Below are 12,454 nucleotides of genomic sequence, written 5' to 3'. Positions count from 1 at the left end.
GAGGAGGGAAAGGAAAGAGAGACAAATGAGAGATGGAGAAAAATAATTAGACCATAAAGTACACTGTAATTATTTTTATTCATTGTACAATTGTAAGGCTTCCAGCTGCAACAGGATTGTGAGTTTGCGCAACAAAATAGCATTCCAGTTGATTCAACATAGAATTGTTTGCATATTTCCCAGTGTAAAATGAAACTCTTTATGACAATACATTACATATATCATAAGGCTTTTCTTTGAGGGCATAGTTACACCCCAACACAGTGGTCTGAAACTCCTGGTTTATAGGCTGTATTAAGTCACATTCTGGCTTGCCAAAGTTTTGTTTAATCCCTTTTAGAATCCAGCCAGAGTGAGGATATCCAACAATTGGAACATTTATTTACCTGCAAACTGCATTGAGAATGATGGCCAGGGTAGGTGTATGGAAGATGAATTATTAAGACTACTAACAGCTTGGATTAGATTAGAAAAATGTATGTTATTTATGTTTGTGTAGGATAAGATTATAAGATTAATCAACCAATCAATGCAAACACACAGGTATTGAAACAAGCAATTCTGAAAATCAACCTGCAATAGAGCATGCTGGGAAATGGTTTTGAGTAGTTTTGAGCAAACATACATTTGTAATTTTACTCAACAAGGTTGTTCAAATTCAGCTCACTTTGAGCAGAGTTTGTTGATTCACCATACAACTGTAAGGCTGCAATAGCATTGTGTGTTTGCTCAACATTTGGGCATATAGCTGAACCAACATACAGTGATGCCTTTCAAGGGCACGCATGAATTAGTAATTCCACTCAACAAGTTTTTATACATTCATATCACTGTGAGTAAAGATTGTTGAGTGAACCAAAGTTCACACATTAGCTACATTTCGTGCCCTTCTGGGGTTTTTTCTTCTTTTTTTACTGTGTAGGCTAACATATATTCTCTCTGAAGTGTGGGTGAAATTACACAGATTTATATCCAAATTGAGAAAGTTCAGAAAGAATTCAAAAAGTACTCAATATGTATAATGTCATGATTGTGTTTAACATGCATTTTTAAGTCCTCTTTGCTCAATTCTATTTCGCAGGGATACTTATTTCATGCCATGAAATTGTTGTTGGATATGTTATCACTGATATGTTTTCTGGTTGATTTATATCCCAGATACACATTTTTTATCTGAAATAAATAACAATGTTTCCAGGCTGTCCAGTACAGTATTTCATATTCAATCTAAATTGAAATCGTATCATGGGGAAATTAGTATGTTTGTTTTGTGGACAACAGTTTCTAATGTTCTTTTTCTTTGGTGAAGTTGTACTCTACTCTCTCCAGATCAGTCTGAGAATAGATCAGTCTTTTAACTCTTAAGCTACCAACTGGGGCCATTTTGACCCCAGGGGCATATTTTTGTTATTACAGCCCAAAGTTTGTTTATTAAATTCCTCAAATGTTTTATGACTTTGTCAATCAACTTGTTCTTAACAAATCAAAATAATTGTTTAGTGCTTCTGTATCAATATGGACTATTTAAAAATGTAAGTAATTTGGGATAATTTTGACCTCAGCCAAAAACATATACTTCTGCCTATAGTAATTGGATACATACCTTTATTTGAATCTAGGTTTCTCTGGAGACATAATAACAAGTTAACCATACCACCAGAGAGTGGAGGGGGACCTGTTAACCATACCACCAGAGAGTGGAGGGGGACCTGTTAACCATACCACCAGAGAGTGGAGGGGGACCTGTTAACCATACCACCAGAGAGTGGAGGGGGACCTGTTAACCATACCACCAGAGAGTGGAGGGGGACCTGTTAACCATACCACCAGAGAGTGGAGGGGGACCTGTTAACCATACCACCAGAGAGTGGAGGGGGACCTGTTAACCATACCACCAGAGAGTGGAGGGGAACCTGTTAACCATACCACCAGAGGGTGGAGGGGGACCTGTTAACCATACCACCAGAGAGTGGAGGGGGACCTGTTAACCATACCACCAGAGAGTGGAGGGGGACCTGTTAACCATACCACCAGAGAGTGGAGGGGGACCTGTTAACCATACCACCAGAGGGTGGAGGGGGACCTGTTAACCATACCACCAGAGAGTGGAGGGGGACCTGTTAACCATACCACCAGAGAGTGGAGGGGGACCTGTTAACCATACCACCAGAGAGTGGAGGGGGACCTGTTAACCATACCACCAGAGAGTGGAGGGGGACCTGTTAACCATACCACCAGAGAGTGGAGGGGGACCTGTTAACCATACCACCAGAGAGTGGAGGGGGACCTGTGTCAGGGATTTTGACCAGCTAGACAGATCATCTGCAGAGCTCCCTAGGTACTCTCCTAAGATGTAACTTTTCTATACCACGCATCATATGACCGTGTTCAAAACCAAAATGACCTTATTTTTTATATATAAAATTTGCCAAAGGTATACAAGGTCTGGCAATGGTATCAATACTTGATAGAACTGAAATACAGAACTCAGATAGGCTCTGAATCTACATAGAGAGCTGTATTGGTGTGTATATCCCCTGAAATGTAGTTATTTTAGGGCCTATGGTTATAAATGGTTATAACTAGGTAACACATACATGCTTAGTTGTTGTTAAAACAGCTGATAAAAGTATGTCAATGCTATGAATACTTGGTAAAACTATAATACAGAAACCAGCTACCCTCTAAATGTACACATAGTGTTGTATTGGTGTGTATTCTCCAAAAAATACGTATTCTACTGAAAATATGATATAAATACCAGAATTCCTATAATATCCTCCAATATTCTATATGTGCAACTTGGAAGTATATGTTTGGTGCTATATACTTTGGTTTGTAGTGACTTAGATGTGGGCATGCTTTTTGCTATAGTTTTGGTCATTGTCTCTCAGAATCACTTTTTGAAGTGAATTGAATCCTTTTTTGTCAATAAAATGAATTTAAAATGTTGCTTTACTGCCCCTTTAAAGTATGATAATTTTGACCACATGAATATGACACAATTAATATTTACTTAAAAATTCTGAAAACTAAATGATACTATAATTAAATTACGGTAAATTAGCTTTTTAGTACTAATGTGGATTGTACTAATGTGGAAAAAGCTGCACATTTTATAAAGGAAAAATGCATATATATGTTTGACAGAATATGCTGATTAACTGTAATTTTGCTAAAATAACAGTCTATTCTGTTCATATTTTATTTCAGATAACATGTATCAAATGTTTTATGATGTTTTGATAAAACATAAGTTGATATTTTGCTGTGATTGATGCTTTTTCCAATAGTTTCTTTGTGGGGTCAAAATGACCCCAGTTGGTATACGATGTCTATCAAATATTATGCTGGTAGCTTGAGAATAAAATGAGCAGACATGCAATCTATCTATGAAAAGAAGTATGGCCACGGAAATTAAATGAAAATTCCAGTCTTGGCTGCAATTTATGTGAACATACACTATGTACTGTAGAACCTAAAAGGGTTCTTCGGCTGTCCTGATAGGAGAACGCTTTGAAGAACCCTTTTTGGTTCCAGGTAGAACCCTTTTAGGATCCATGTAGAACTCTTTCCACAGAGGGAAAACATCACCATTGCTGACTTGTTTTCGTCCTAACCAACTCACTTTTCAGTCTCAGTCAGGCCTTCTTTAATTTCCACCTTTCTATGAATAGAAAATGCATTTTTCCTTCCATAGCCATCCTTTTCTTGTAGGCTAGGTTCTCTGTTCACTAGAAGCTCTCAGTACATCCTCAATCTCCTTTACACAGCTAGAGCCAAACCCCCCCTGTCTAACTTGATCACAACACTGTCCAGCTCATCCCCACCTACCATACAGCTCTCAAGAACAGTAAACCCCTTGTGAAATCTGTGAATGTCTGGAATGAGGACAGTATAGAATCACTTAAGGGATGTTCTGTGTCCAGATTGGGGCATTTTTCATGAGTTAGACATGCCCAAGTTAGCAGAGGTTGTCACAGACTACATACATTTCTGTGTTGACTCTGATACCCCAAAAGACAAAAGGCATACCCAAACAACACACCCTACATCACAAATGAGGTCAAGGACTGGAACAACTGCAAGAGGCAAGAAGCAAGAGGCAACCATTCAAAATCAAGGACAAACAACAACTGAAATGGGTGCAAAAGGAGCTCAACCAAATGCTCAGAGAGACAATGAAACAACACATGGAATCAGTGGGAACAAATAGTTCCTTACAAAGAACAAAAACAAATTGTGGGAATCGATGAGAACAATCACCAACATGAACCCTGCAAAATAAATCCTTGCACACACCAGATGAGCTGACCAAAGCCAATGAATGAAATGTTTTTTTTATACAAGATTTGATGTACATGACTTCTCTGTTGAGTGTGCTAATGTGATTGGCTCCATTGTTATTGATTATTGTGTTCATAGGTTGGAAATCAACCCTATAATTGTCACTAGAGTCTTCAAGCACACCTGTAAGAATAAGGCAAAAGATCATGGTGTGCGAGCTCCGTTCAGATGTGAACCCTGTGTTACATCCTTAGCAATTTGCCTATAAGAAAAGTTGCGAGACAAGATGATGCAATCAACACCATAGTGCATCTCATTGTTAAGCATCTGGAAAACCCCAAGGCCTATGCTACACTGTTATTTCATGATTTCAGTTCAGCGTTTAACACAATACAGCCACATGTCCTACTCAGACAGTTAAAGCAGACGGGTGTTAACCCCTGTATCATAAGGTGGTACCACTCATTCCTGACTAGCTGTACTCAACAGGTTAGTGTTAACAGTATCCTCTCTGAGGCTAGAGGCATTAGCACTGGGGCCCGCAGGGTTGTGGGAGTTCACCCATCTCATTCATACTGTACACAATTGAATACACTAGCAGTAATCCTGATAACTATATTGTCAAGTTTTCTGATGACACCGCCATCCTTGGTCTGATGTATAAAGATGCTGATACTACCGTGTACAGGTCAGAAATTCAAAGGTTTGTCAAGTGGTGTGATGAACACTATCGTATCCTCAATGTAAAGAAAACAGAGGAGATGGTGTTTGACCCCAAAACCACCTGCCTGTGGTTGTCCACAATGCTAACACAGCACAGCTTAGTTCCTACAAGTAGCTGGGTGCACACATGGACAATGTACTGAACTGGAAGGTCCAAGTAAAGTGTCTGCTGCAGAGTGCAACAGTGCCTCCACTTCCTAAGAAGACTCAGGGTTTAGGGATTTGACCAGAAAATAATGTAAAACCTACTCTGGCAATTGAGTTATTTCTTCAGAGTTGTGTAAGCTCAATTTAGTGTTGATATTTAACTCTGCTTCATTGGGTTTCACTCTGTACAGTATTAATTCAAAATAATTATTTTTAATCTCTGCAGTGTTGTTCAGTATTCTAGAGTTAATTATTTAGAGTAACGTTTACTCGCAATACAATCGCAAGAGTTAATTCAACTCTTATGTAGTCAAACAACACTATTTTGGGGTTTATATGGTTCCATTTGAGGTATAAAGGTGTAAAGTCTCATTTGCATATTTCCTAATGTGTCATATTATGGTGGCTTGCAAAGAGGGAGGATGTCCAGCAATTTTACATCACCTACAACTTACATTCAGAATCTATGTCAGAGCAAGGCAGAGCGTAATGTTGCTAGAGACTACCTACATCATGTAATCTGAAACAGCCTTCTCAGTAATGGATGCCATAAACCCAAACACTTACAGATTAGTTTAAGAAAATGCATGTTACATATCATTGAGTAGCATTAGATCAAAAACAATCAATCAATGTACACGCAAAAACACATATTGAAACAAACCATTTGTAAAAATCTACCTGGAACAGAGCAAGCTGAGAAATATGACACATCTGTAGATACTCTGTAATTTTAACTCCCTGTCTCTGGTTACTCTTAAAGGAGTTCAAAATATACAGTCCCAATTAACTCCAGTTATCAGCACTAACTCCAGGGAACACATCACTCTGTTGAGGGTTAAGATAACTTCAGTAGAGTCAATTTAATTCTACATTTCACCTCTCCTTGATTTACTGTGTAAGTGTGTAGGTCTACTTCTACATTGTGGACTGACGCTTTGTGGACTTCTGCACTTTTGGATTGACACTATGGGCCAAAACTCTACTTAAAAATGTAATTTTGTGAGTGGGTGGTTTCTGAAAAGTGGACAGAGTTAACAAGTCTTGACAGAGTCCAGATATAATGGAACACCATTACCTCCTTGAATACAGGCCAGATTGTCCAATCCCAAATCAGAATTCTCCACTAAAAGCTAATATTTGTTAATTAAATGGCTCTAAATATTTTGAGTGAAGACTGATGTTTCGGTCAAGAGGTACTGCCTGTCACATTTAAAAATGTTTGCTTTACCACTAATGAACACAGCGCAAAGATGTTCAGAGAACCAGGAAAGAGCCAAATGGAAATGCAGACAAAGTGTATGAGGATGGTTAATGTGAGTGGGACTCTGAGGCAGACCAAGCCAGGGAAAATATCTATAATTGCATGCACTCGTCTCTCTACGCACCATTGCTAGTTAAAGGCCCACTATTGCTCCAACAACCACTTATCTGTCCTGGTTTCTTATGTAAAGAGATCAGAGTAAATTGGACTGGCAGGCTTGATAAACAGACTGAAGAACATGCAGCAGGGGAATTTGAGCTGTAGGACCTTCAGCAGGCCACGTTGGTGACGTTGATGTGTAGCAACCTGATGCTCTTTATCTACACCTGTTTGTCATTGCGTTTAGCATATTTTCTGGATCGGTGACATTCATATTTTTCCACATTGGTTCTAACAATGACAATAAGGCAGTTATTGTTGGTCTGTTCCTTGTAAGGCCATGTTGGTCTTCACTGGCGATGGTGTCCTAGGCTGCTACAGTGTGTCCGACAGACAGAGAGAGAGACAGAGACAGAGACAGAGAGAGAGAGAGAGAGAGAGAGAGAGAGAGAGAGAGAGAGAGAAAATAGGAGACTCCTATCTCTTCCTGGTAATGGTTTCTTATATTGGCTTTGACCAGAAAAGTGCAGGAAAAAATGAAACCGCAGTCTCCTTTTAAACTAGGCTCCAGTGAAGATGGGAGGCAAGGAAGGAGTGAGGGAAAGAAGGACAGAACGAGGGAGGAGAGAAGTGTGTTCCAGGAACACCCTGACCCCCCACTCCCACTGCTTGAGTGCCCCCTCTCCACACACACATCAACACGTTCATCTCTCCACACACCATCAACACGTTCATCTCTCCACACACACCATCAACACATTCATCTCTCCACACACACCATCAACACATTCATCTCTCCACACACACATCAACACGTTCATCTCTCCACACACACATCAACACGTTCATCTCTCCACACATACCATCAACACGTTCATCTCTCCACACACACCATCAACACATTCATCTCTCCACACACACATCAACACGTTCATCTCTCCACACACACCATCAACACATTCATCTCTCCACACACACATCAACACGTTCATCTCTCCACACACACCATCAACACATTCATCTCTCCACACACACCATCAACACGTTCATCTCTCCACACACACATCAACACATTCATCTCTCCACACACACCATCAACACGTTCATCTCTCCACACACACATCAACACGTTCATCTCTCCACACACACCATCAACACATTCATCTCTCCAAACACACCATCAACACGTTCATCTCTCCACACACACCATCAACACATGTATCTCTCCACACACCATCAACACGTTCATCTCTCCTCACACACCATCAACACATGTATCTCTCCACACACCATCCACACGTTCATCTCTCCACACACACCATCAACACGTTCATCTCTCCACACACCATCAACACGTTCATCTCTCCACACACACCATCAACACGTTCATCTCTCCACACACACCATCAACACGTTCATCTCTCCACACACACCATCAACACGTTCATCTCTCCACACACACCATCAACACGTTCATCTCTCCACACACACAATCAACACGTTCATCTCTCCACACACACCATCAACACGTTCATCTCTCCACACACACCATCAACACATTCATCTCCCCACACACACCATCAACACGTTCATCTCTCCACACACCATCAACACATTCATCTCTCCACACACATCAACACGTTCATCTCTCCACACACACCATCAACACGTTCATCTCTCCACACACACATCAACACGTTCATCTCTCCACACACACCATCAACACATTCATCTCTCCACACACACCATCAACACGTTCATCTCTCCACACACACCATCAACACATGTATCTCTCCACACACCATCAACACGTTCATCTCTCCTCACACACCATCAACACATGTATCTCTCCACACACCATCCACACGTTCATCTCTCCACACACACCATCAACACGTTCATCTCTCCACACACCATCAACACGTTCATCTCTCCACACACACCATCAACACGTTCATCTCTCCACACACACCATCAACACGTTCATCTCTCCACACACACCATCAACACGTTCATCTCTCCACACACACCATCAACACGTTCATCTCTCCACACACACCATCAACACATTCATCTCTCCACACACACCATCAACACGTTAATCTCTCCACACACACCATCAACACATTCATCTCTCCACACACACCATCAACACGTTCATCTCTCCACACACACCATCAACACGTTCATCTCTCCACACACACCATCAACACATTCATCTCTCCACACACATCAACACGTTCATCTCTCCACACACACCATCAACACGTTCATCTCTCCACACACACCATCAACACATTCATCTCTCCACACACACCATCAACACGTTCATCTCCACACACACCATCAACACATTCATCTCTCCACACACCATCAACACGTTCATCTCTCCACACACACACCATCAACACGTTCATCTCTCCACACACCATCAACACGTTCATCTCTCCACACACACACCATCAACACGTTCATCTCTCCACACACACACCATCAACACATTCATCTCTCCACACACCATCAACACGTTCATCTCTCCACACACACACCATCAACACGTTCATCTCTCCACACACCATCAACACGTTCATCTCTCCACACACACATCATCAACACGTTCATCTCTCCACACACCATCAACACGTTCATCTCTCCACACACACACCATCAACACGTTCATCTCTCCACACACACACCATCATTACATTCATCTCTCCACACACCATCAACACGTTCATCTCTCCACACACACACACCATCAACACGTTCATCTCTCCACACACCATCAACACGTTCATCTCTCCACACACACACCATCAACACGTTCATCTCTCCACACACACACCATCAACACGTTCATCTCTCCACACACCATCAACACGTTCATCTCTCCACACACCCATCAACACGTTCATCTCTCCACACACCATCAACACGTTCATCTCTCCACACACCATCAACACGTTCATCTCTCCACACACCATCAACACATTCATCTCTCCACACACACACCATCAACACGTTCATCTCTCCACACACCATCAACACGTTCATCTCTCCACACACCATCAACACGTTCATCTCTCCACACACCATCAACACGTTCATCTCTCCACACACCATCAACACGTTCATCTCTCCACACACCATCACACGTTCATCTCTCCACACACCATCAACACGTTCATCTCTCCACACACACCATCAACACGTTCATCTCTCCACACACCATCAACACGTTCATCTCTCCACACACCATCAACACGTTCATCTCTCCACACACCATCAACACGTTCATCTCTCCACACACCATCAACACGTTCATCTCTCCACACACCATCAACACATTCATCTCTCCACACACCATCAACATGTTCATCTCTCCACACACCATCAACACGTTCATCTCTCCACACACCATCAACACGTTCATCTCTCCACACACCATCAACACATTCATCTCTCCACACACCATCAACACGTTCATCTCTCCACACACCATCAACACGTTCATCTCTCCACACACACCATCAACACGTTCATCTCTCCACACACACACATCAACACATTCATCTCTCCACACACCATCAACACGTTCATCTCTCCACACACACCATCAACACGTTCATCTCTCCACACACACCATCAACACGTTCATCTCTCCACACACACCATCAACACGTTCATCTCTCCACACACACACATCAACACATTCATCTCTCCACACACCATCAACACGTTCATCTCTCCACACACCATCAACACGTTCATCTCTCCACACACCATCAACACATTCATCTCTCCACACACCATCAACACGTTCATCTCTCCACACACACCATCAACACGTTCATCTCTCCACACACCATCAACACGTTCATCTCTCCACACACCATCAACACGTTCATCTCTCCACACACCATCAACACGTTCATCTCTCCACACACCATCAACACATTCATCTCTCCACACACCATCAACACGTTCATCTCTCCACACACCATCAACACGTTCATCTCTCCACACACCATCAACACGTTCATCTCTCCACACACCATCACACGTTCATCTCTCCACACACCATCAACACGTTCATCTCTCCACACACACCATCAACACGTTCATCTCTCCACACACACACATCAACACGTTCATCTCTCCACACACCATCAACACGTTCATCTCTCCACACACACCATCAACACGTTCATCTCTCCACACACCATCAACACTTTCATCTCTCCACACACACCATCAACACGTTCATCTCTCCACACACACACATCAACACATTCATCTCTCCACACACCATCAACACGTTCATCTCTCCACACACCATCAACACGTTCATCTCTCCACACACCATCAACACGTTCATCTCTCCACACACCATCAACACGTTCATCTCTCCACACACACCATCAACACGTTCATCTCTCCACACACACACATCAACACATTCATCTCTCCACACACCCATCAACACGTTCATCTCTCCACACACACCATCAACACGTTCATCTCTCCACACACCATCAACACGTTCATCTCTCCACACACACCATCAACACGTTCATCTCTCCACACACACACATCAACACATTCATCTCTCCACACACCATCAACACGTTCATCTCTCCACACACCATCAACACGTTCATCTCTCCACACACCATCAACACGTTCATCTCTCCACACACCATCAACACGTTCATCTTTCCACACACCATCAACACGTTCATCTCTCCACACACCATCAACACGTTTATCTCTCCACACACCATCAACACGTTCATCTCTCCACACACCATCAACACGTTCATCTCTCCACACACCATCAACACGTTCATCTCTCCACACACCATCAACACGTTCATCTCTCCACACACCATCAACACGTTCATCTCTCCACACACCATCAACACGTTCATCTTTCCACACACCATCAACACGTTCATCTCTCCACACACCATCAACACGTTTATCTCTCCACACACCATCAACACTTTCATCTCTCCACACACACCATCAACACGTTCATCTCTCCACACACACACATCAACACATTCATCTCTCCACACACCATCAACACGTTCATCTCTCCACACACCATCAACACGTTCATCTCTCCACACACCATCAACACGTTCATCTCTCCACACACCATCAACACGTTTCATCTCTCCACACACACCATCAACACGTTCATCTCTCCACACACACACATCAACACATTCATCTCTCCACACACCATCAACACGTTCATCTCTCCACACACACCATCAACACGTTCATCTCTCCACACACCATCAACACGTTCATCTCTCCACACACACCATCAACACGTTCATCTCTCCACACACACACATCAACACATTCATCTCTCCACACACCATCAACACGTTCATCTCTCCACACACCATCAACATGTTCATCTCTCCACACACCATCAACACGTTCATCTCTCCACACACCATCAACACGTTCATCTTTCCACACACCATCAACACGTTCATCTCTCCACACACCATCAACACGTTTATCTCTCCACACACCATCAACACGTTCATCTCTCCACACACCATCAACACGTTCATCTCTCCACACACCATCAACACGTTCATCTCTCCACACACCATCAACACGTTCATCTCTCCACCACACCACTTAACACGTTCATCTCTCCACACACACACCATCAACACGTTCATCTCTCCACACACACCATCAACACGTTCATCTCTCCACACACATCCACACGTTCATCTCTCCACACACACCATCAACACGCTCATCTCTCCACACACCATCAACACGCTCATCTCTCCACACACCATCAACACGTTCATCTCTCCACACACACACCATCAACACGTTCATCTCTCCACACACACCATCAACACGTTCATCTCTCCACACACATCCACACGTTCA

The sequence above is a fragment of the Salmo trutta genome, chromosome 32 (genome assembly GCF_901001165.1).
Source record: "Salmo trutta chromosome 32, fSalTru1.1, whole genome shotgun sequence".
NCBI classification, from domain to species: domain Eukaryota; kingdom Metazoa; phylum Chordata; class Actinopteri; order Salmoniformes; family Salmonidae; genus Salmo; species Salmo trutta.
The sequence above is the reverse complement of the archived record's forward strand: the minus strand, read 5'-3'. Positions refer to the sequence as shown.